Below are 24,609 nucleotides of genomic sequence, written 5' to 3' on the forward strand. Positions count from 1 at the left end.
GGATGAGGCCGACTGCGTCATCCATGTATTTTATAATGTGGTTGGTGCTGAACTCACCACAACAGCGGCTAAGTGGCTGGAATATTCCTCCGCCATCAATCAGCTGGGGCGGTATTCCCCCTAAACAAACTCCTCCACGTGCACTCCTGCTTTTTTTTTTTAACTGAACGGCTGAGATCCTTGGATGGCTCTGGGATGTGGTGATTGAAGACGCAGTTAGCTGAACTCCCCAAAGTGTGCCGCCGCAGCTTTGTTGTGCAGCCTTTCCTCCTGAGAGGGGAGGCAGGTGTAGGCTGACGCAGGTTTTGATCACCTTGGTGAACGCGGACCTAAGTGGCTTCTCTCTCTCCGTCGTCCGCGGGGAGGACAACGGCAGCCAACTGCGGAAGGACGGGTGTTTGACTCGGGCTAATGAATTGCCTGGTTGAACAGAATTACATCATGCTTGTTTTCTTTAAAAGGATTTGACAGGTACTCAAATATGCCGGTTGACATTATAATTTAAACTACCACACCGCATGGGGGGGAACAAATAAGAAATTGTAACTGTAGATTGATAAAAATGTGAGGATATGCGGGATGTTTATTCATGAATAGCTGATAATAAAAACTGATATACTTTTACAGAAAATCTACAGCTACCGACATGAGAACGACGGTGACCTCTACTTGTTCTCTTTGTCCCTGCTTAGAGGGCCGGGGAAGCAGAGGGGGGAAGTTGAAATACCCTGCTCAAGTCAGTCATCAAAAGCAGGCCAGTCATGCAGACTCCTGTTTCAGAGTCTACTGAGACCGCTCCCAGGGACTCTTTGTTCCTTTTCAACCAGACTGCTGCTGTCTCCTCGCTCAGGGGGCTCACTCACCAGTGACAGCCACAGTCAGATGATACTCCCCGCAATCAAATACAGTTTTATTAGATCTGTCTTGCAGAGCGGCACTCCACTGCAAAAACATGTTTTGTTCTCTTTAACCTATTCCGCCGGGGACGCAAACCAACAGTGACACTGTCGTTTGTGAGCAATGCAGTATGACTCCCTTGTGGTACAAATGTCAGATTATACCGTGCAGTACTAGTTATCCTCCCCCTAAATATAGCCTCTCTGGTATCATAGCCTGTCGCAAGAAATTCATGGCTTCACACACATGGCCTTTAGTGGAACCCAAGACACTGTCACAAACCTTAAGAAGTCGCCAGGATGAGACTAATTGTAAATTCATATCTGTCTGCAAACTCTCCTTGTAATTCTGAGAGGAGAGTCACCTGCCCCCAGCTTGATCCGGGCTTGTAGTGTGTGATGTGCACTTTTCAGTCCCCGTAGATATCAAATTGATTTGCACGCGGAATCGCCGTCTCTTATTAAGCTGGCATTTCAGCAGCGTGTTTGATTTAAATAGGCACATGTATTGGGAAGGTATGACCAGCTGTGTGTCTGTCACAGCATGATAGACTGTTTTGATATTGGTCACTCAAACCAATCATCTACTCTTAGAGGTTTTAATTAAACGCAGAGAACTATTGGTGTATTAAAAAAACATCATCACAGCTCTGCCATATAAAAGGAGCTGTTTGTGATCTGAGGTGAATCATCATAACTGTGACATGATCGTCATTTTCTTCTTGAAGAGCTGCTTGTTTTTCTCCTCTTTTCTCTCAAACAAGGCTTAGTATAATAATACGTGGGCTTTTTGCATGCTGTTATCATTGGATGGAGGATTACACGCAAAACAGCAGGTGAGGTCACAACAACAAGGTGAGGTGGAGGAAAAAAAAAAAAACACACCACCACCGAGCAGTGACTGTTGCATTCACATGTCATTCACCTGAGCGGGAACACTCATGCGCCATGGACGAAGCATGACACATGTCCGGCGTTTTCGTGTATTCGTGAGAGCGTGAGAGACGGCGTGTCATGCGTGTCTGGTAGGAATACATTTATCTGACTGTCCTCTTCTGGGATTCTAGAAAAGTTTTATCTCACACTTTGTTTTGTTTTGTTTTTATATGAAAAGAAATCATTTTATGCCTAATAAATAAGATCCATAAACTGTTAAAACATACAAAATGACTCCAGGGCTTTGGATTTTTTCCTACAGACTTGATTTTTTTTAAAACAATAATATTCTTCTATAACTACTGAAAAGTCATTCAAAGCTGCATATAGGGTTTTTTTTTTTTTTTTTTTTTCCTTTTCAGACATCCAACCCTATAAATAATCAAGGCCTTCTCCGATTCCTCCGAGTAATTATCTGTGTTCTCTGACAGCCACAGGCAGTGGCAAACTGACAGGCCTCCATGAGGGAGATGTTGTGTAAATTTTATGAGTGACAAAGGAGATTAGTAGAGTGACTTTGTACATGTAACTTTGACCTCCTTGGAGCTGTGCATGCGGAAAGGTGAGCCGGAGCCCGAAGAGGAGCCTGACCCAAAAACCCACTTCTGGGTGAGTTTTTTCTTCCCCCAAACATTCAAGAGAAATATGTTTGAATACAGTGGAAGAAAGGTAAAACTTATTTAGCCATTACACAATAGTGATGTCAGCTAACTTGCAAACCGCCACTTGTACTTCCTGTGTATGTAAGGGATCTCAGAAGATGTGTGTTTACGTCGGTCTGTTGTTATATTTTGGCAGATGGTTGGGATATTGTGTTGGATTTGGGTGAAAGCGATAGTTTTCCCACAGATATAGTGATTCTGGAGAGGCACTCGTCAGTTAAATAGTGGCCTGCCTCCACGATTTCCGTTTCCGAAACTCCCCCTTTATCATACAGCTATTGTGCGCCGCTACCGACGGACCAACCCTAAGCGTTCTTTGCTCTGATTTCCCATTGATGGTCTTTCATATAGTGAGTCTGCTCCCAGAAAGAGAGAGGCATTGTTCCCCCGTAATTACAGGGCCTGTGGTTTCAGCACGTATGTATGCCTCGCCTCCGGCTCTCTCCGTGATTGTCACCGAGATTTGACGGAGGCATCGGGCGCACGTGAGCGAAGGGGAACACGGTCTTGCCATCACACACCCTTCTGTTTACCCGAAGTGTCAGAGGACTGATGTCACCCGGAGAGAGAGAGAGAGAGAGAGAGAGAAACAGAAGAGTTGGGCCTCGGTGGATTCCTCCACGTCTCTCTCTCTCTCTCTCTCTTTCTCTCTCTCTCTCTCTGTACGTCTGCCTGTCTGTCTCTCCGGACGTGTCGTGAAAAGCGATGATAACGGAGCGGTGCGTCGAGTTCAGCGGCCACGCGGCGTTGCAAATCTCCCTGGCCATCTTGCACGGCTCACGCTGTTCAAACAGGTTCCACGTCGGCTTGTGTCTTGTCTTGTCAAGTGGCTGACATTCTGATTTAATCAACATCCACGCCTGCCAGATGAATTAGATCACTATCAAAAATGCACAGGGAGCGCCGTGTCCCTCACTTGTCAGAACCAAAACTCATCTGCTCGTTTAATTATTACATTCTCCCGCCAGAGGAGCGTTGTAGCTCTGTGTGGGCTTAAGGTCGTCTGTCCTCGGTGCTTTGTTAAACTTGGATGAGCCCCAGAGACTTTTATAATTCTATCTCCGACTTGCATCATTTTGAAAAAACACATAACGGTGGTCCGGAGAAGAAAAACAAACAACAGCATTCCTTCCTTGCCTTCTCTTCTGAACATCGTCTATGATCTGTTTTTCAGTGGAAAATGAATCCGCTACTATGTTTTAATTTCCACCATATCTGCCGCGGTTGTTAATAAATATAAGATCTCGGCGCTCTAAACAGACAGCGAGGCGTTCTTTGTTTTTATTTGACAAATGACTCAGAAATGTTTAGACACGTATGTCCATCGTGCTTTCCGTGGAACGCCGTACCTATTACTCCTTCGTTTTTTAAGTTTGCTGTGATGATTATAATAAATGGGGAAGTTGAATGCTTGCTGGCAAAGCAACTGAGAGCGGCGTGATCATCTAGAAACAGCTGAAAAAGGACTGATGTGAACGCCAACAGCTCGTTCCCTGAATTGAGACTGTTTTCTGGAAGTATGTACTTTGAGAAGCAAATGCTTTCTCTTATGTATATCACTTTCTTTTTATTATTAAATTCACTATTTTATTCAATATGTGAGTGCAGGAACGGGCATCGGATTGATGCGATTGTATATGAAAGTGGTAGCAAAGTCTAAAAGAAATGATTTTATTTTGAAGTTTAACAGAATTACTGCGAGGAGGAGAGGACTGTGCTGTGTGAGGATGGTTCAGCGTGTTCCTAATGTGAGTGTATGCTGCATGAATTATCAGTGGGAGGACGGCTGTGGTTTAGCTGAGCTGAAGAGATTCAGATTGAGATGTCCACTCACGGCTCACTGGTTTGATATTTCCATCATCGACAGCAAAGGAGACTCTGACAGTTGGGCTGCACAAAGCCAGCTGTTTTCATGGTTTGAAGCGTCCTGAACGTGCACCCAAGTTGAAGGATTTGGTAGGAGATTATTAACTAAAGTGACACCCAGAACACAGGCATCCACAGTTGGAAAATCACTGGGTCTCCCTTTTTTTTTTTTTTTTTCTTCTCTCTCTCCTTCTGCTGCTCTCTTTCTCTGTGTAATTTTGGAGCAAAGTGCTCCAGCATGTTTGTGTCAAAAGTTCCAAATTGAAAAGTGTGATAAGGTAGGAAGAACATTAAAAATAGATAAACATACATCTGTGGACTAATCTGGCGGGGGGGGGTGAGGAAGGGGGGGGAAATCAAAGCATGAAGGCATGATGGTAATCATGGCACTGCTGATCAAATGATTCCAGAATAAAAGGGCAGATTAAATCTGTGATCGATGCGATAGATTGTTGTCATTAAACGACTTTGTGATTTCTGAATTATTCAAAACACATAAACCCATCTGGTGGAGTCTGGTCTCCATTAACAGACGGCGATGGTGGGCAGGTTCACAACCGAAGACGAATGAACGTTCACATGGATCTGTGTTTAGTTAAAAAATTGAATGGAGGATGTGTGTTTTTTTTTCCTGTTTTAGGCATTGCTCACTACTTAAACTCTTGATTTCTTTTTGTTGTCTTATTTATGTATTTATGTACTAATCATTAACAGCACCACCTTTGATGTACTGATCATATTCTGGAAGAAGGAGCGTTGTTCAGCCTGACAATGAGACGACATGAGACGACTCTTGAGTTAACACATAGTTAATATTTCTTTCACTTTATTCTGTGAAGAGATAGATTGTTGAGTTACTGCTGGTCTGTGAAATGAAAATATTGGAGTGATTATGTGCAAAAGAAAGTTAATCCTTCACTCGGTTTTCATCACTTACTCATCCTTCAGGAATTCAGGATGAACAAATTTATACTTTCACAAGGGGAAAAAAAAAAAAAAAGTTTCCACAGGTGGTAGCCACAAGGAAGGTGACCTGTTAACTATTCAGGCAACTTGATCCAAATTTCCGAGAAGCGCTCGTATGTTCAGTTCGTCTCGAAGTTCAGGGGATGTTTCATTTTTCACCATGTTCGCCACATTTGACATCACACCTATCATTAGAAAGCAATTAAAACCCAACTTCCTTTGCAGATTTTAAAAATAAGAGACATTTCTTAATGTTTTGCATCATTTCTTCCTATAGCACTGCAGCTGCTTGCAAAATAAAGGGAAAAAGACCTTTGTGGATGTTGTCCTTCGCCATCCTAGGAAAAGATGTGCATCAAAGTTTTTTACTCCCCATATCCTAGTTTAGGGTTGGAGATGAGGATGCAAACAGACACCTGAAACTTGCATTATGCTGACTAAGTAGTTTTAAGGATATATTTTGATATTGCTTTGCTGTTTTTAAGGTAGATTTTATTACGACTAACACTGTTTTGAGGCTCCACTTGATAATATTGATGTAAAAAAAATCTTGTGTGATTGAGCTTTTGATTATTTCCTGTAATATAATATTTATTTATTATATATATTTCCAAAAATGGCATGGATAAACTAAAATTATTCTCTTTTATTTGTCTTACTTGATGAAATGCATGCAAAAAACTAATTGAGTGCCTATATGATGGCATGTTTTCTATGAATTTCAATATATTTATCAGAGGGAATGAGGTTTGTTTACTTTTAATATTACTGGCTCGGACGCCTGCGAGCTACAACTGTAATCACTGCAGTCATCTGTACCTCAAAAAAAAAACGACGCCAGCGTTTAGTTTTTTCTTTGTTTATCTATCAAAGCACTAATAATCTCTCTAAAAAAAATTCTCTCTTATTCGTTTGACCACAGCCGAGTGTTTTTATGTGTCAATTGAATAAGAGCCAGAGCAGAAGAGATGCTGCTTCATCGTTTCTCTCATCCGGGTCGAGCTCGGGTCAATCCTGAATCTGATCTGAAAAATGTAACATCTCCGGCGATGCCTCACAGACGCATTAAGGGGGAAAAAAAAGGTATTTTGGCTTCTGTGGATCAGCATTCTTCTCAGGCTTGCGTATGGGGGAAGTGAAAATACAATATCATTTCGGAAGATGCTTGCATTCATCTTTGAATGAGCCTAACCCTCACTTTGAGCCACCTCACAGAAAAAGAAAAGAAAAGAAAAAAAAAAAAAGAGGTTTAGGAAGAAATGAAAACCCCCAGCGCTGCTCACTCATCTAAGAAACATTAAATGTACGGTTTGTTTACCCCGCATGTGCACTTATGAATCCCAGGGGTGCCGCAACCTGTGTATAACTCACCCTTAGGGCCTTGGGAGTATTTTTCACTATGAAATGAAATTTTATAGCATGCGAGATTAGCCGACACTAATGCAAGGTCAAAAATAATAGAATCAATAGGCAGGCTTGGTGATGTTAACATTTACAGAAAATAATGGGCTGAAAAGCGCTGTTGAGAACAGAATGAAATGAGTCTCTGCAGAATTCTTATTGATGGCTTTTCATTATTTCTAATAATTTGACTTTCTTTTTTGTGTGCTGTTTGCCGGGGGTACGGCCCTCGCTGTGGTGCAATGGTTTATCTCTCCGTTGTGTGTAGGTGTTTGTATGCTTGTGTATGTGTGAGTGGGTTTGTGCTTTTTTTTTATGTTTACACGCACATGTTTTATGGTCAATAAACAGCTATTTTCTGCCAAAGTCTTTCAGCTGCTGATCAGATCTCTCCTTGTAACGCGGCGGCGGCGGCGGTGATGATGGCGGCGGTTCGGGGGGAAGAGATGAATCTCAGTAGATGGGCCAACTTTGTAGATGTGAGCTTTGTCTGGCGTTCAGAAATGTTTCAGAATGCTGGATGTTTATTGCTTCTGACAACACTTACTCCTTCAGAGAACGGGCCAACATCAAATGAAGTGTCCAAGATAAACTCAAATGAATGTTTCTGCATGACCCTGTGTTTTATAGGCTATTGGGAGTATTTGCACTATCTGAAGCTAATTCTAGTCTGATTACAGGGGGGTCTGAGATCCCCTTCTCCATTATAACCCCGCTCGCTGCTATTGTCTTCCTCTCAGACTAATGAAAATAATGGTTATGAATGTTTTTGGTGCACTTTGATTGTCACATCAACTGTTTTTATTGCTGTCATTATGGTTTAACATCGCACTGTTAATTCTGTTAATTAAAAAGCTGATTGCTTTTGCCAGTCTGTGATCTCCATTTGGTGAGTCCATATGGTAGAGATTGCTTGTTGTAAATTTCAATGAAGCCTTATCACAGCGTCGCTATGTATAATCAAGCAGTACAAGTGCTTGAATTGCAAAGAAAGCCTCATCATCTTCCTTCGCCACTCTTTTCCCACCGCAACTTCACTCGGACTAACGTCTTTAAACGGCTTTTGTTTGGAATCGTTAGAGAGATTACGACAGGGTCTTTGTTTATTAGCGACACGTTTAAATGCATATCTGATATAGATAAAAGGTGACGATTCCAGTTTTAGATGACCACACTACATAAAAAGCTGCAGTAATTTACTTTAAATGACAAAAAAACATGATGAGGATACCTTTATAAGTAATATTTCATGCTCTAAGAAGCATTCAAGCTCTCATTAACTACTACTCAGATACAAACAATTCTAATGAATGAATGTACTGTATGTATGTATCCTCTATACCTAACAGGTGATGACCTACTTCAGCTGGATTTTGTTTGTTGTTTGTTTTTGTGAAAAGTCACTCTGTCCACTCCCTCTGTCTGACAACAGACCGGCTGAATCTCCTAAAAGGACAGATTAGGTTTGTTTTGGGGGCATCAAAGTATAAAATTTGACCTTAATATGAGAATCAGATGAGCTGAGAAAACAGAATAAAGTTCTTCCTGTAAAGAGATGTGAATTCATTCGCTCAATTTTAAAAGTGCACATGTAAATGAGCAGAGTTCTTCTAGTTTGCATAGTGCAGATAGTTTTCACCACAAATGAAAAGGGTTGGAATAAATATTAAATATCCTGATGTGGTCAGTTCAACAAAAAGATCAGTGATTGAATGACTTTTGCTCAATCACTTAAAAGTCTTTGACTAGATATTTTCTGTATCGCTTTGGTGCTGAGCAGAGCGCGAATGTAAAGTAAGTAAAGTAGCGTCTCAGCCTCCGTGTGTTTATGATAAAACAGTGTCAGAGTTTTTACTCCTGCATCAATAAATAAAAGTGCAGCAAATATTTGTATACATACTTAATTCTCTCCTACCTTATTCTGCATCTCTAAACACCTTAAAGTACATGTTGCGTGAGAATTTCCACTTTCCTTCTACTTTATCAAAGAGGTCCTTTAATAAATAAGGATGAATACAATTTGGCTTTTTTGTGGCGCCTAAAAGGGGCTGCAAATTCTTAACAAACATCCTTGCAGGTTTAGTATTGGGGGGACATGCTGTTAGCTGATCAAAGCCTTGTTTCCTGTATCTGTCCTCAGAGCAGGTTTGTGCAGATACAGGAGCGAGGCTACGGTGGGTACAGCTAAACCTGAAACTGAAATTAAAATGTCATGAACTAACATGTATTTGGAGGTTTTCCAACCGCAAAAAAATTTCTCAACTTAAAAAACTTGTCGCTCGCACGTTCCCTGCCACCTTAAACACCACACAAACACCCAAACTGAGCCCACTCAACAGCTGTCCACGTTGCCACCCCCCCTCCCATCCTCCCCCCCCACACCTCCCCTCTAATCTGACTACATGTATCTCTACTCTAAACAGAGGAGGACTCATGATTCATGGGGGCCCGACATAAAACGCACCATTCCGGGTGAGCCGCATAACTCTTGTCATCGCAGGTCTTTGAATTCTTTGACGAAGCTTTTTGCTAAATAACGTCCTCATGCGTGTGGAATGCCGGTGTTTACAGAGAGAGAGAGAGAGACGGGGGGGAGGAGGGGGGCGCTCACGGACGCGTCTGCCCCTGTCGAGCCCGTTCGGACTGTCTATCAGTTCAGAAGTCTCACACGAGTCATCCATTTCTCATTTTTGGTTCCCTCTGACAGGGGCCCCGGGCTCTGTCTCTTCTCCGCAGTATTTACAGTTGGTGGAATCTGTTTATGTCACACAGATGTAAATGTTTATACTTGATGAACGCTGGCTGGAGTTTTTACAGTCTGAAAAGATGTGTACGGCTTTTTTTTTTTTTTTAAAACGCGCGGAGATAGTTTAGCTTAATTTAACTGTCATCATTAGGGAATGTGAGATCCGTCTCAGACGCCGGCTATTGGGTTTTTTTTAAAAGCATGGGTGCCAGGTTTACATGTTTAATAGTGGTACTGTTTGTAGCGCCGAAGCCGGCAGCGTCCTTGTTAGGGCTCTCGTTTGCAAACGCCAGCTGATGTGGAATAAATTAGCTGGTTTATAGTTCTTTATTTCACACGTGAATAACTTTCCCAAAGCATGTTTTTTTCCTGCAATAAGAAAGAGTTTGGTAGAATTTAAGTATGTTGAAATCATTGAAATTAGGTTTTATGTTTGTTTAAGTTATGCATGTATATAAGTAACCATGGCAACTCTTATGATGAACTGGATGCAGTGTTATCACTAGTTTTGGTGAAAGAGAAAAGGGGCAATAACACCTTCAGGCGGAGCGCTACAGTCTTAATTTGTTAAAGCCGTTGTCCTGAGCTCTTCTCAGGTGGGGAACTATTTATCATTTAGGCGGCCGTTATTTTTAATGAGTCTGTTATCATTCATTTTAGGGCATCCCACCTTTCCTTGACACGGATAGTATTTCTTTTTATATAGGACATAGGATTTATGTCTCCCTCTTCCCTCAGCCTCTCTCTTCCTCTCTCTCTCTCCCCCGGCTGGGAAGCTGTCAGCCGGATGGCAGTTGGGGATGCGGTGGTACGCTTGCCCTCCAACACCCGGTGCAACTGAGGGGCCATGGGGGCTCATAGAGCTTAAAACCGTAACCTGCCTTTGTGAAATCACTTACGCTACAGAAAATGTGTCTGTAATATGGACCTGTTGTTCTCTCTGTGTTCTTTACAGAAGAGGACATGAAACTTCCACAAACTGGCTACAAGTTAAACTATCATCATGTTGTATCGATGTAACAGAATATGATTTTATTTTGAAATTTCACAGATTTCTACTTCCAGCGATGGCCTCGACCTGCGCTACTGACCTTTCACTATCTGTAAACTGTAACTTCTGCTATTTTCTCACTTGCACCACCTGAAGGCAAAAAGCTTTACAGCAGCATTTCTTTATAGCTGACGTTTTCTTTGAATATGTATTTTTTAAAGGTTTTAACTTGTTTAAACACTTGTTTCATCTGTTCATCTGTAAAACTGTAACATTGTGTCACACGAACACTAAAGGATATTAAATATAACTTAGTAAATAGAAATACAATTCATTCATTAAAAAAACCAACAAATGTTAGCTTTTGAAGATTTTTTTAAATGAATTTCAAACAAGCCACTGTGGACATTCAGACCGAAAAGTGTTTGAAGTTTTATCAGACGCCAAAACACTGTACAGACGGTTTATTATACTATAAAACAGGATTTTACGACTCTGGAAAGTTATCATGGTGGCATCCTTTTATCTTTTGTCATAACAATCATAGGTTGAAGTGTAGAAATACAGCATTCACGGTACTATGTAATCTTCTACCCACAGTATATTGATCATTGACAGGATCAACTATTTTGCATAACGGCCTTCTGTGTCGGCATCCTCTCATGGTCAGAATGGCCTCTTTGAACGCGGTCAAACTGTTAATAGTCTGGAGAAAAAGTCATCTCTCTGGAGCTAACTATTACTATTACTATTACTACTATCTATAAAAACAGATATGTAAATAACTTTTGTTTTTAACTTTTGCAGATTCAAAAGTAAAATCTAAAAAAGAACTCCACATCAGTCATAAAAAAGATAAACGTCAGCAATAACACTCATTGCCTGCAGGTGGAATGTCTCCATGTTGTTACTTTTCTTGCCTGAGAGTAGCGCAGTTCGGTCTGAAATCACTGACGCTGCACTTCTATAACTGTATCATATTAGCTAGGTCTGATATCAGGTGCTTTGCATTGTTGCTGCTCTCAAAGTCACCTTGTCCGACTTTTCAGATCAGACCGGAGCTCTGCATCTCTGTCACTTAACAGATTTGACATAATTACCTCAAATTTTTATTAGCTATTAGTCTGAGTATTAAATGTTTATTGTGAGTGTTTATTAATGCAGACCGACTTGTCTTAGAAAGTATCTATGAGAGTATTTAAATGCAGTGTCTGTTTCTTTAAGTTATTTCTGTTATTATAACATTATATTGTTATACTTACAGTTCCTCTTAATGTACATCCTGGTCACTGTGCTTGAGTCAGAAGTGGCTCTTTAATGAATGTGTCTCTGCAATCTGCCTGCAGTGTATACATGTCTTAGTCATGGTAGCATTAGACATGTGTTTGTACTTGTATTTTACTAAATGTTGGGCTATGATGCCTTCTCCCTGAAGTGTTGATCTAGGCCATATGTAGAGCTGGCAACAAACTGTAATGGCAGGTGAAAGAATGTGCACTTGGCATCTTGCTCATTCTCACAGATGCACACACACACACATTCAAACACACAAACACACACACACACACACACACACACACATACACACATACAGGACATTGGCTCAAATTTTCTTGCTATAACAGAAATGACCCGACAGCTTTTGCGCAGCAAGATGTTTTCTGCTCTACTACACTTTTGGGTGGTGGTATCAGGATGTCCGCTCGGCGCCAACACCTCCCTCAGTTCCTCCGCCTAACAGCTCCATCTCTCTACGAAGGCCTTCGACAGCATCCACGTTTACGATTCTAGAAAACACGTCTTAATCTAGCGGATGATTGCGGTGAAGATTTGAAGTGGGATAAAGTAACAGACTGTTTCACTAGATAGGCAAAGCGCCCTTCATTGAAAGTTATTGCCAGGCAGCTGGGGGTAATACATCACAGCTTTTGTGAGGACAATGCTACCAAGCCGGATCCAAGTACAGATGCATCATAGTTGCACAGTGAGCATTTTGTTACAAATAATGTTGTCATCAATTTTCATCTTTTGTTTAAACATATTAGTCTTTTGGACAAGATAGGTCATATTTCAGCAGGTTGATAAATTTTCTCCCCTCTCCTCTTCACAGAATGTGCACTTAATTAATTACACAACCTTTAATTGGACAGATTATTCCTAATGGTGCTACGGTGCTAAATGTACAAACTCTGAGAGGGCTCACAAGTAATTATTTTAATGCCACATTCTGGGCTAGCTGTAATCAGTACATTTCAAATAATTAGTATTTTTCATAGGATAGGTACGGATACTCTAAAATAGACAAATTACATTTACATTTGTGTGTTGGGGTTTTTTTTGTGGCTGATCCCTCATCTACTGCATCATTTCCATGTGCTGAGGGCTTTACAGTATTAAGGGGCGTATGATCACCCCTTGATATTTTACGATATCTGGCTGTATTACCTCCTGTTTAATTACCTCAGTAATGTGCATTGATGTACATGATGGATTTTTACGGAAGCCCGCTTCTTAACTATCGGATGCTGCGACATGAATGATCATCACTGCCGCAGTGGTCTTAAGAGATAAATTAATAATTGTGATAGAGGAAGCGGAATACAATTAGCGGATGCGTCTGCGGTCAAGTAAAAAGAGAAACATGAACACAAACATGCTTACACGGTGTCGTGTCACTTAAACCGCTGATGTCAACAGCGTTTAAACAAATACAATCCGGTTTGTTGGCCTGAGTGATTCGGATCGCGTTCCGTCAAAGTACACAAACAATCTTTATTTACCTTATGTGAGCGTTCCTACTCCGAGCTGCTGGAACAATTTAGAGGAAAGAAAGAAAGGGGGGGAATGATGGCGTTGTTAAAACTTCACAGCTTGACTCAGAGATAAGGAGAGAGTGGTTGAACTAATGGCTGAGGCCTGGTTGGAGGGTGCCTATAAGGCCTCAAAGTCATATAATTCAAAGCATGTATGTCAGCCTCGTGCTCATTACCATGACTGATCATACTGTCTACCGGTATCCTGCCCGCCTAGCACCCGGGACCTGCAGGTGGTACTTTATCTAACATCCTTGTCGATTTTTCACGGGAAAAATTTTCTCTGCTAAGCAGTGCGAAATCACAGCTTGGCAAGGAACAAAGAGCAAAAAAAAACACGATATAGTCAAATGAATAGTTGAACGACTGCATACAGTTTCTGTTTGTCTGAAATAAAGACAAACAACAGAAACGATGCAGTTGTACTGGGCTGTATCAATTTGTTTTCAGTGGTGGTGGACAATATAATACCATAAAGTGTATTTCATGCATTTTTTATGTTTTTTGCGGTGAGTAGCCAAACAACACACCACCCTTCCATTCTGACAAACCCTGATTTCATATATCTAAGTGCTCAAATGCCCAAAAATCATGTGTCACCGACCATCATTCTTCCCTCTCCGCCATCGATGGAGCTTTTTTTTTTTTTTGTTGTTTTCCCCTCGTTCTCCCCCTCTGTCTCTTGTCCTTCTCTTTTATTGCTTTGTACAGCAAAGCACCATTACTGATCCCTTCCAAAGCACAAACTAAAAATCTATCCCGTTGTCATTTGCTGCACCGTGCCATCTATCATCGGGGGTGCTTGGCAGCGTCTCCGTACGAGAGAGGAGGTGCTGGAACAGGAGGCAGAGTCAAGGACTTTCACGCGCAACAAAAAACTTGTCACAATTATTTATGGCTCTTGCTGGGACACATAATAGGACACATCAAACTGCTGTTTTTTTGTGTGATGAGCGCCCTCACATCGCTGGCTCCCTTGTCGAAGTGGGTCACAGGCATCTCTTGCCTTACACATACAATTTCCAAGACAATGGCGGAGCACTTGGGGAAGTGACAGTGACAAATACTGGAGCCCCCACGGAAAGCTGGGCAGGCTGTTACATGAGTGATTGCGCCAATAATCATGCGGAGTCGTCACGTGTCTGTGGAGCAGGAGGGAGATGGGCAGCAGGGGTGGCAGGGGGTGGGAAGAGACGGAGAAAGAGAGAGAGAGAGAGAGGGAGAGAGGGAGGGAGTATATGAGTGTGTGTGAATAAGACAGGGAGGAGCTGGGGGAGCAGCAGGCCTGTGTAGAGAAGTGGCTAACAGGTCCTGGCAAATCATTTTTTATTTCCTTATCATCCATCTCCCACTTCCTCCCCTCAGATGAGTTGCTGCTAAATGACTGTCACTTTGGACGGTGCTGTGATATGTTCTGCTGTAGCGCCCGTAATTGGGAAGGGGTCACCGGTGCCTGTTTCTCTATGTGACCTTTCTTAAACTCGGCCGCCCAGGGAATTGGGCAGAGCCTCAGATTAAATTACTTCTCCAGCGCCTCGGCCCTTCACCTTAAGTGCTGGCACTTGGCTCCAGTTCATGGGAAAGAAGCCCCTTGTTCTCGCTTCAGCGCTTCAGGCACCAAGCACGGACTTGCCCGGTTTGCCAGCTTGAGCTAAGAGGAGAGAGAGAGAGAGAGAGAGAGAGAGAGAGAGAGAGAGAGAGCCTGTGCTGTGGATGTATGGCTTAAAACGCTTGGATGTATTTACACCGCACCTACAGATACGTTTCTTAATAAACAGTCGCTACATTCAAATTGGATCACATTGTCCTCCTCGCAAGTATCTCCCGGTAGGATGTCCACAGCAAATCTGCGATAAACAACTTTTTTTTTTTTAACCAGACGATATAGGATGTAGAGTAATGTGTGAGCTGAAGTAATTTCTTCAGTGTTTGTTTCAAGCTGTTGGTAAACAACAACAAAGAGTTAAACGTGAAATCATCATCTCGCTGTCAACGATATATACCCCCCGCCTCCTCCTTCCCGTCACCACTTAAAAAATGGCACATTGACCTGACACAGCAATGTGAGGAGAGAGGCAGCTATTCACTGCTCTGTTAGATATGATATAATGAGACGCCACAGCTCTGAAAGACTGACAGAAGAAAAAAACACCACCCAATTGTTCTCCAAACATTGTGGGGACGTCTAAATAAAAATGTCACATTTTGGCTCGCTATCATGCAAATTAATGGCATATCTGGCTGTAAAATAGACATTATGTGAAATCAAATCATCTCCCAAGACATAAAAACGCTCTGATCAAGTGTTCGTCCTCCCCTTTGAGAGCCTTCAACGGCTCGACTACCTCCTCAATTACTTTGGGTGTCAACAGACAGCTATCTGCAATGAGGGCATGTTTTCCCACATAATGACAACTGATAGCTGGTGTCAGACAGGTTATGCTTTTCAATTTGTGTCTGGCAATAATAACAATTACAGCTCATGCAAGTCCTCATTACCTTACAGTATGAATTCATTTTTGCTGTGCATATTTCCCAAAACACTCATCTCCACGCCCATCAGCAGAGGGGTAGGACAACAGAGGATAGAAAACAAAATGGTAAACTTTGATATAGTTGACCTTTGACTTTAAGAAGAATCTTTGCAGCCACTGATTCACTTTGGCTACTCTTGAAATTGCTCTGGATTTACAGGGTGTAACCTCAAAAAATAAAATCAGTGACACATATTCTCCAGTTAGTGGTGAGAATCATGTTGCTGTTTGACTAATTATAACAGAGGTTTTTATTTCAGTAGCTCAGCAGCGTGCCAATGATGGCAGTTTTACGCATGTAGAGATGAACAGCAAAAATTTTCAGGCTCTTAGAGAGATGCAATTTGAACAAAAGAGGCAAATTTGGCAAGGAATTACAACCGGAGTAATCTGAATCTATACATGCAGACAAATATATGCGATGCATTTCATATAACATGCCAGATTACATGCTACACCGTTTGTATTGGTGTGAAAAGCGACAGTCGAGGGATTATAATCAGGCAAGTTCAAGAAGTAAAATCCCATTTATTTCCCCTCCCATACTCTGTGATTCACTGAAACAGGAAGGAAAGTTAAGACACATCACAGGTAGCAAATACAAGAACTGGCATGAATTCAGTTTGTCAACATCAACAACAAATCTGTTGGCTAATGGAGAAATAGACTATGGCTATGTTTGCACCAACACATACAATACAAATATAATACATATCATACATCTTAATGTCTTCAAATTACTTACTTTGTCTGACCAAATGTCAAAAGTGTCATTTAAATTAATATGAGTAAACAGAGAAGCAGCAAATCGTCACATTGAAGAAACTTAAAGTCACAAAATGTGTGACTTCACTGAATTAATGATTCAAATAGTCAGTTATCAAAATTTTCTGCCAATTAACTTTGATCAATCAATGAAAAAACAGTTTCAGCACAATGCAGGGACGAGATGAAATAAAGTCAACTATTTAAATCCATTCAGTTTTGGATTTAAGGGTCAGTTTTGGGTAAATAGAGCAACTACAATGGTGTGATGTCACATCACATGAATTCTGGGTAATGAAGTCCTTAAAGCTGCTATAATCATCTGACCTGTAACTTTACTGTTTCGGTTTACTTTAGCCGCTCTCATAGCCAAAGCAGGTACAGCAGCAAGCTCTAAAATCTCACCGTACACTATCTGCTCAACACCAAACGGCAAACAGACACAGTTAGCGACTAGCTGGTGAACATAGCTGATCATTTAGCAGGTAAAGAAACGGATATTTCCCTCGGGAGTTGGTAGAAACCAAAATAAAGCTGAGAGAGAGTGAATATTGGACTTCTTTGACTGCAAATGAATGATAATGTTGTTCCATAACTGCTGTATGTGTAAATAAGAAACTTTTTGCTAACCAGTTAGCCTTATCATATTAAAAAGTGATGACATGTTAGAATAGATAATTATTCTGGTTGGTGGTTTAGTTTGCTTTGTTACTTTTGCTATATGAATTCTTATGGCATCAACCTTTTGATCATCCATATGGGGAATACTACCAACTCACCCTTTCATACATGAAAATATAATGTTCACTGGTAGACCAGCTTTAAAAGTGGATCATTGTAACAACAGTACATCGGCAAACAGTAGAAGATGACTGAGTTGAGGGTCATTGCTTCTGTCACTGAGCTGCAGCCTCTCATTTTCTCTGCCTGGCGTCCAGCCCTATAAGTCACTGCCCTCAGTCTGGAGACTGGCTTAGTGTATACAACAAAGACAGACACGCCTGAGCTCCATTCAGTACTCCACAGTCAAGGCCCACCCACTCTGAAATCTTAGCTTACTCTGTCCGTCTGACAGGAGTTCTCCCCAAAAATATTCTTCCAGGAGATAAATGAACCTGTTCATCAAAGTTTCTATCGTTCTATCTTTACTCGTAACTTCCCTTTGCTAAAAATTCCACTCCACGTCTAAAATAAGAGATAATCCTCCCGATGAAAGAGCCTCACGTACCTGCTGGTGATATTCGACTCATCCCCTGAAAGAGAGATGTGACTGGTTGCTGACCTCGCCGCTCGAACATGAACTGGTCGATGCTGGGGGCCGTGAACTTGAAGTGTTGCTACTCTACTATGTGCTGTCCTCAAGACTGTAATTTGGTTCGGGTCCATCAGTTTTTATGATCAGTGTCAGACCAGAACAGGATTAAGAATAAAGACATGGAGGCTCTGACACACCTTTATGACTGGCATGTGAAAGCCTAAAGGATTTACTCTGATCATATATACTGGTGTACGTTTAATGCGACTGGAGACCAGTGCCAACAGGGTGCAACAGGTCCTCAGAAGCACAGATTCTTCAAAATACTCAACAATATGCTGTTCCAAAAATGTTTTTAGGGAAGTTAATCTAAAATGATTAGGAATTTATTTGAAGTCAGTAGAAAATGCTTTAAGTGGTCAGTGTTGAAGGGTTTTTGGGGGGATTTAACAGATTCCGCGGACGTCTTTCCTAATTCTAGTCGACATCTTCTAGCGGACGGATTGCATTGCGCTGGCATCCGTGTGTGTCTGCTCCTTTTAAACACCATCCATGTGTGGCCGGAGCCGCTCTTGACAATGACGCAGAGTGATGCCCCCTCAAAAGCAGAGAGAGAGAGAGAGAGAGAGAGAGAGAGAGAGGGGATCTGTGATGAATCACGTCCCATGGAGGGGAAAAATGTGTTAAATAGTACTTGGACACTGCAGCATGATAATTTTCTATCACAGCAGCCTATAAGTATCTGACAAGCCCTATGCTGACTTGGCAGTCTGTTACAAAATGGCAGGCGTGCCCTTTTATCTCGGTACATGTTTCACGGCAATTGGACAATCAGCCACTGCAGTGAAAATCCATAGTATTGATCGGCCTGTATCTTCTCTATAATTTCTCCAGCAGGAAATCCCTGATGACAAATTATATCTGCACCAGTTTTTGATTGGTGCTTTGATGTAAGTGATCTCCAAGGGCAGACCGAGGAACTGGTTGAGGCTTTATTAACTGAGTCTAACCTGGCTCTTCCTCGTCTCACACCTGCCCCCCCCCCCCCCCAAAAAAAAAGCCAGACTTCCTGTCAGACAGTCAAAACCGCTTCAGTGATTTTGAATTTACAGCTGCACATGTATGCAGGCCGCCCGGCGTCGTCGTCGTAGACGGAAAAACGCGAGGCCGACTGGTTCGGAGGGATGGTTGGCTGTGAAGGTGACTGTCTGCCTCTTGTGTCTAGACTTGAAAAACACACACACACACACGCCAATACAAGCGTGTCACAATAAATCTTGCATCAGATATAACTTTTTCCTATTTATTTCTAGATCAGATCAAAGTCATCGCTGTATTTCATTACAAATTACAACATGTATACTTTTTTACAAGTCTATCCTGAGCTGCCTTTTATTACGTCTTTGTAAATTGCGCCGCGGTGTTAAGTTTCAATTTAATGTCAATATAAGCGGTCGTTTCATTCAAGCAATACAAGACAGGTCCTACACTGTTTCCCCCCTCCTGTATCTGCCATAACAGTGCTGCTACAGTGAAGCTAGCCATCTCCTCTGATCTTTATGAATGTAAAGCAAAGAGGTGGAAAAGGCAGCGCGAGATAGATTAAATGTGATAGTGTCTTCTATTGATTCTAAACAAACACACATGCTCTTTCTCACTCTCTTGCTTTCAGCGCTTGATGTGTATAACGAGCCCTATCATTATGCACTATGTACTACTGCCTTTTTTTTTTTTTTTGCTTCCTTTGGTTGATAACCCTGACCACAATACACTGCTCAACACACACTGGAGTGCACACATCAAGAGGCCTCTTCTAATCCTGCCGGGGTACTTAGCAGGCATCAAAATTGGCGCGGAACTTTTCCGAAATCCACTGTCATAAATCCGATGATTTTTGAAAAGGAGAAGGGGAGAGAGAGAGAGAGAAAGCCCTTTATTGGAGAGTGGTGTGTGTGTGTGTGTGTGTGTGTGTGTGAGGGGGGGGTGGTTGGATAATGTTGGACATAATCCAGCCTCTGACAGAGGAGGAGGGGGGGAGCCAGCATCGTTTACAGAGAGGCATATGCTCCCCTCCCTTCGCACAGACACGAACTACAGCAAAGCAACCTTTTACCAGCCAGTCAGAGAAGGATAATCTTTCCCCCTCGCAGCACAATGCAGAGAGATTACATGGAGAACATGTCAGTCTGCACTGGATTTGCTAGACACTAGATCTCTTGTCCCTATCGATTCTGCGGGCTGCTCATTCATGTTTTCACACGGGTCTCGCAGGCATAGAGGCCAAAAGCATATGGTTGGGGAAGGCAGTCGTTTCTTTTCTCTATGCTCTCTCTCGCCCTCTTTGTGTGATTGGATGCTTCACTTTATATGTGTGTGTGTGTGTGTGTTTGCACCAGCATTTGCACATACATGATCTCAACAGTGTGGATGTAACACCTGCTCCTGGGAAATGCGTTTTGTAATCACAGGACAAGTTAACCTCGACACCGTAGACTGCAGATGTTGTAATCCCCGGTGCTGTTCTGTCGCTGTTGATTTGCATCGGCACAAGCGCAATCATCGCCCCTCATTTTAGGGGTTATAATTTTCCCTAAAGCTTTGCATTATTAATCAATTATTACATTGCACGCCCTAATACAAATAACAGAGACGGCTATAGTTTACACTCCGCTGAACCCAGGTGGTTAGGACTTTCTCTATCTTAAGCGGGGGGTTTATTCGTTATAACATCACAGCAATTTAAACGACGGAAACAAAGCAACATTGTTTTCCGGCTAAGCTGCTCACGGAAGCATAGCTCCTTGGTTTATTGAACACATATGTGCCAAAACACTATTTTGACAAGTTAGCAAACGAGCCTTTGAAACGGTCGACGCCGGCGAACTGCTCTTTCCATAATGAAGCTGTTAAAGTAGAAAAGAGTAGCTGACAGAAAGCGAGTCAACTAGATACGCTTATTTTCAAAAGTCTCGGCTATGTAGCATGAAGAGCTAACGTGACAGATCACTGGCGTAGTGTTTAAAATGATGAAAACCACAATAATGTGTTGCAGTAAAAGAATTCGGTTGAAACTTTTCCCCAGTGATGCTGTCTAACACAAAGTAAAGTGGCAAAGAAAGTTTTTTTTTTGGTGGGGCCTCTTGGTCCTGAATGACAAAGGCCCTCCATATTTTATGCAACTTTGACGAGGGCAGATTAAGGTCCAAAGCAGTAGACTTTGACAGAGGAGTCCAGTGGACTCACAATGCCCGTTTTAAGGAGCAGAAAACAAGAAGTCCTCACTCATGCGTTTCTCGGTGATCAATATGCTAACTCGGGGAATGCTAAAATCGAGGCGGATGCTTGACAAAGATGGATAGATTTGCACCGTCCGTGAAATGTCACTGATTCAGTGGAGGATGTCACCTCAGGATCGCTCGGCTGTGTGATAAGCCTGACACATCAGCTAGGGGTGGAAAGTGGCGTTGCGCTCTCTCTCTCTCTCTCTCTCTCTCTCTCTCTCTCTTCCCTGTCAGAGCAGACGGATGACAACGACCACCGCCGCTGCAGGTCCGGTGGGACCCAGGTAAAAATGAACACAATTAAAAAAAAAAAAATGGATGAGTTGCAATCTGTGGAGAAAAGTCAATGTGTGAGGTTTCGGGTGGTTAGCGACTGAGTGGTCGCAGAAAAATAAAAATCATTAATTTCAAGTGAGGGGTGTCAATCTAGATTTGATAGGAACAGTCTGAAGTGTGAAATGTTTTCTTCTTATTTTTTTTATGAGTTTTATATCAAAGCGTTTGTGTTTATTTGCAAAATGTGATCAGATTTTCAGCTTTTTTTAAATTTCTGAATGTAACCACCTTGACACAATATGATAGGTCCACATCCACAATATATTCAGTCTGACATACATCATTTTCATTTTCAGCACATCAAACACCCCTTGCTAGAGATTTCACTGATAATGGGAACAAAGCTCTGTCATTTTCCATAGATAATGTAATTGCCATAGGAAATGAAGCCATAAAGATGGCAATAAAGGTTTTAATTTTACTGCCTTCTTCCAGAATTTGACCCTTTGTGATGCCCATATTTCCTTATGCCCCGAGGCGGCAGCTCTGAGACTCTTCTATCTATTTGTTCAAGATCAAAAGGTCTGTCCGACAACAAGAAGCACTGACAGGCTGCTTTGGCACATGTTGGGCCCGTCTATGGGACCGTGGGGAAGGTGAGAGAGTGAGAGCTTTCTAGCTTACTGTTTTCCACATCACTCTGTCAGAGAGGCTCATCTCCGGAGACTTTCGGGCCGGTTTGTGTGGTCAAAACAAGAGAGTCGCACGAGGGAGAAAACAGCAATCACCGCAGTGGTACTTTAGAGCGACCCCGTAGCTTAACCTACCGTCAAACTACCCACCTTTTTCCGTTCTGATAGCCTTGTGGATGATTTTGACTGATTGGTTTTGTTTTTGTTTTTGCCTTTTTGTTGTTCCTCAAGCCCTACCGTCTTCTTCCTTTCCACTTCTAGGTAACAGGGATCATATCTCATATTGTTTCCCAAAGACTTTGATTGTAATCCTTGTTGCTTTCTGAAGGAAAAACACCAGAAGCTGACAGAAGACAAAGCACCATCCACCCACAGGATCCCGGGTAACTAATAGCCCAGGTCAAAGTCTGTCCTTTTATTTATAATCCTCAACAGCATGAAATATGAAGGGCTAGATTGAGATACATAACTTCACCCCCTTTTTTTGAAGCAGGAAGCCCTCAGACACCAAAAATGATGAAATGCTTTGGCTGAGAGGTAAACTATTAATAGACTCCTCCACCTGAAACTGTCACTGTGATCCCTGCTCTACAGCCCTGCATCCACACCAGGAGCACCTTTCAGGGACCTGTGAAGGGCTGCCGAGAAGGACTATCACATATGCTTAGGTGCACCTACTGTACAGAAGGCACGTTTACCCAGAGACCGATACCTTTCATAATTGATAGTAGCGTGCACGTGTCAGTGACTCCATGACGTGAAAGCAGGAGTATGGGACATGCGGATACTTCATATTGTGCTGATTCCGGGTGTATAACTGCATACAAAAGCCTAAAAGTGTTGTTGAGTCGAATAGAGGATGATAGTAAAACAGGCACGCCTGCATTTTTCATGGCTAACTAATTAGCTATTTCCCCTAAGAAGCACAAAAAAGAGCTCTTGTGTGTGTGTGTGTGTGTGTGTGTCACTGCCGTCTGCTGTGCATCATGAATAAAATGCTCATTTTAAATATTTTGGGGACAACTTTCAGGATGTAAATCAGCCGGCGCTAAAGTTATGTCAGAGGAAAAGTCACCGCCGGTAGCAACCACATTCCACAAATGATCATTTATTACCCAACACTATTTTAAAGGGGGAAATGGCAGCCTCCCTTTGTCAAATCTAACAAGGGAATAGCTTTCAGGTGCTTATACCGCCATAACTCATCTCGGTGACCTTTTGAGCAGGAATTAGGGCACTTTCATCCTTGCTCAGGTGCTTGTTGGAGTCCATTAGCATTTTTAAAAAAGTGCTACGGAGTGTAAAGAAAAACAGGGAGTCTTTCATTAATAGGCCTAGTGAACTTTAGCGTGATCGGTAAATTATGAAGAATGGCCTGATAAAAGATGATTATAGCGTTGCAACGGATTTGATTTTTAAAGCACCGTCTACTGACTAACAAGCTGAGTTTTGTGGGGTTTTTTATTTTTTTTATTTTACAACACTGTCCCTATTTTTTTGCACACATTGAAGCTAAAATCCATGACAACTTCAAGCACACGTAGCAATCATGAGCTCATATTTCCTTGTTCCGAATGCTCAGTTCCTCCTTTATCATTATTCTCCAATTCAACATGCTCCTCCTTCAGGGAAATTACACAGCCAACCCGCCTAATCCCAGTCGTGGTGAGTGCTATTCCACGGCAGCGGACCAAATTAAACATCTGACTGAGATCGCTGAGAGACAGGACATACCAGTCTTCTAACCCGTTCCCTATTTTTTTTTTTGAAGCTTCTAAATAATTCATAGATAAAACAAAACACAACAAATACCTCGAGACGTGGCGCGCTACCCGGTAAGTTAATCCCACAAAATGAAATAGAACTTTATCTTGCTGCTCAAATTGAAGCAATACCGTGATATTAAAGTGTGAAAGAGAGCACAAACACTGCAACAAATTACAAAATGCCAGGAGGGACCAACGGCGGTATTACAGAGGACGACCGAATACCATTTCATTTGTGTGGGCCGTGCGGTTCAACCGTTATTGTCAATAAATTGTAACATGCAAGCTAGTTGGAGTCCTCACCGACAGTGTCATATATCAAATCATGAGGTATGATCAACAATTTTTCCAAGACCAGCAAAATGACTGATTATAATATAAGAAAAAAGCTCCCAAGTTTTGTTTAAATCCACCACATAAGGCACTCAAGAACTGGCTGGAACCCTAAAGTGCCAGATTGTGTTGAGATGTCATACCTTCTGATATCTGCTGCTGGTTTTGTATTACCAGTTTCCCTGTGATCAAAAGCATTCATCTAAAAAAAGAGGATATCTGAGTGCAAATATCATCTTTATACGGCCATTACTTATTAATCTTTATGTTCATTCCGGGGCCACTAAGTCATGTCACCTCGATGTCCTCTGAAAGCGAATGGCCCCGACACGAGTATATTGAATTACATGTTCCCCTGTTTACTGGAAAAGCAGGTCTTGGAGATAACAAGAAAGGTGATATTTACTGTAGCCTGCAGCAGTGTGATGAT

The 24,609-nt window shown here is 42.0% G+C and overlaps 1 protein-coding gene across 9 annotated transcripts in view; it reads right to left on the reverse strand.

Annotated features, from left to right (window-relative positions):
* The window catches only part of LOC121895173 (teashirt homolog 2), a 100,820-nt gene that overhangs the window by 64,654 nt on the left and 11,557 nt on the right, over nt 1-24,609 (reverse strand). For 2 of the 9 annotated variants that reach the window (XR_006095708.1, XM_042408085.1), the window contains exon 4: nt 14,825-14,928. The exons of the other annotated variants lie outside the window; for them this stretch is intronic. The gene's annotated coding sequence lies outside the window, so the exon portion shown is untranslated. The remainder of the gene's footprint in view (nt 1-14,824; nt 14,929-24,609) is intronic. 9 annotated transcript variants of the gene reach the window in all.

This window comes from Thunnus maccoyii, chromosome 4, assembly GCF_910596095.1.
Source record: "Thunnus maccoyii chromosome 4, fThuMac1.1, whole genome shotgun sequence".
Taxonomy (NCBI): Eukaryota; Metazoa; Chordata; class Actinopteri; order Scombriformes; family Scombridae; genus Thunnus; species Thunnus maccoyii.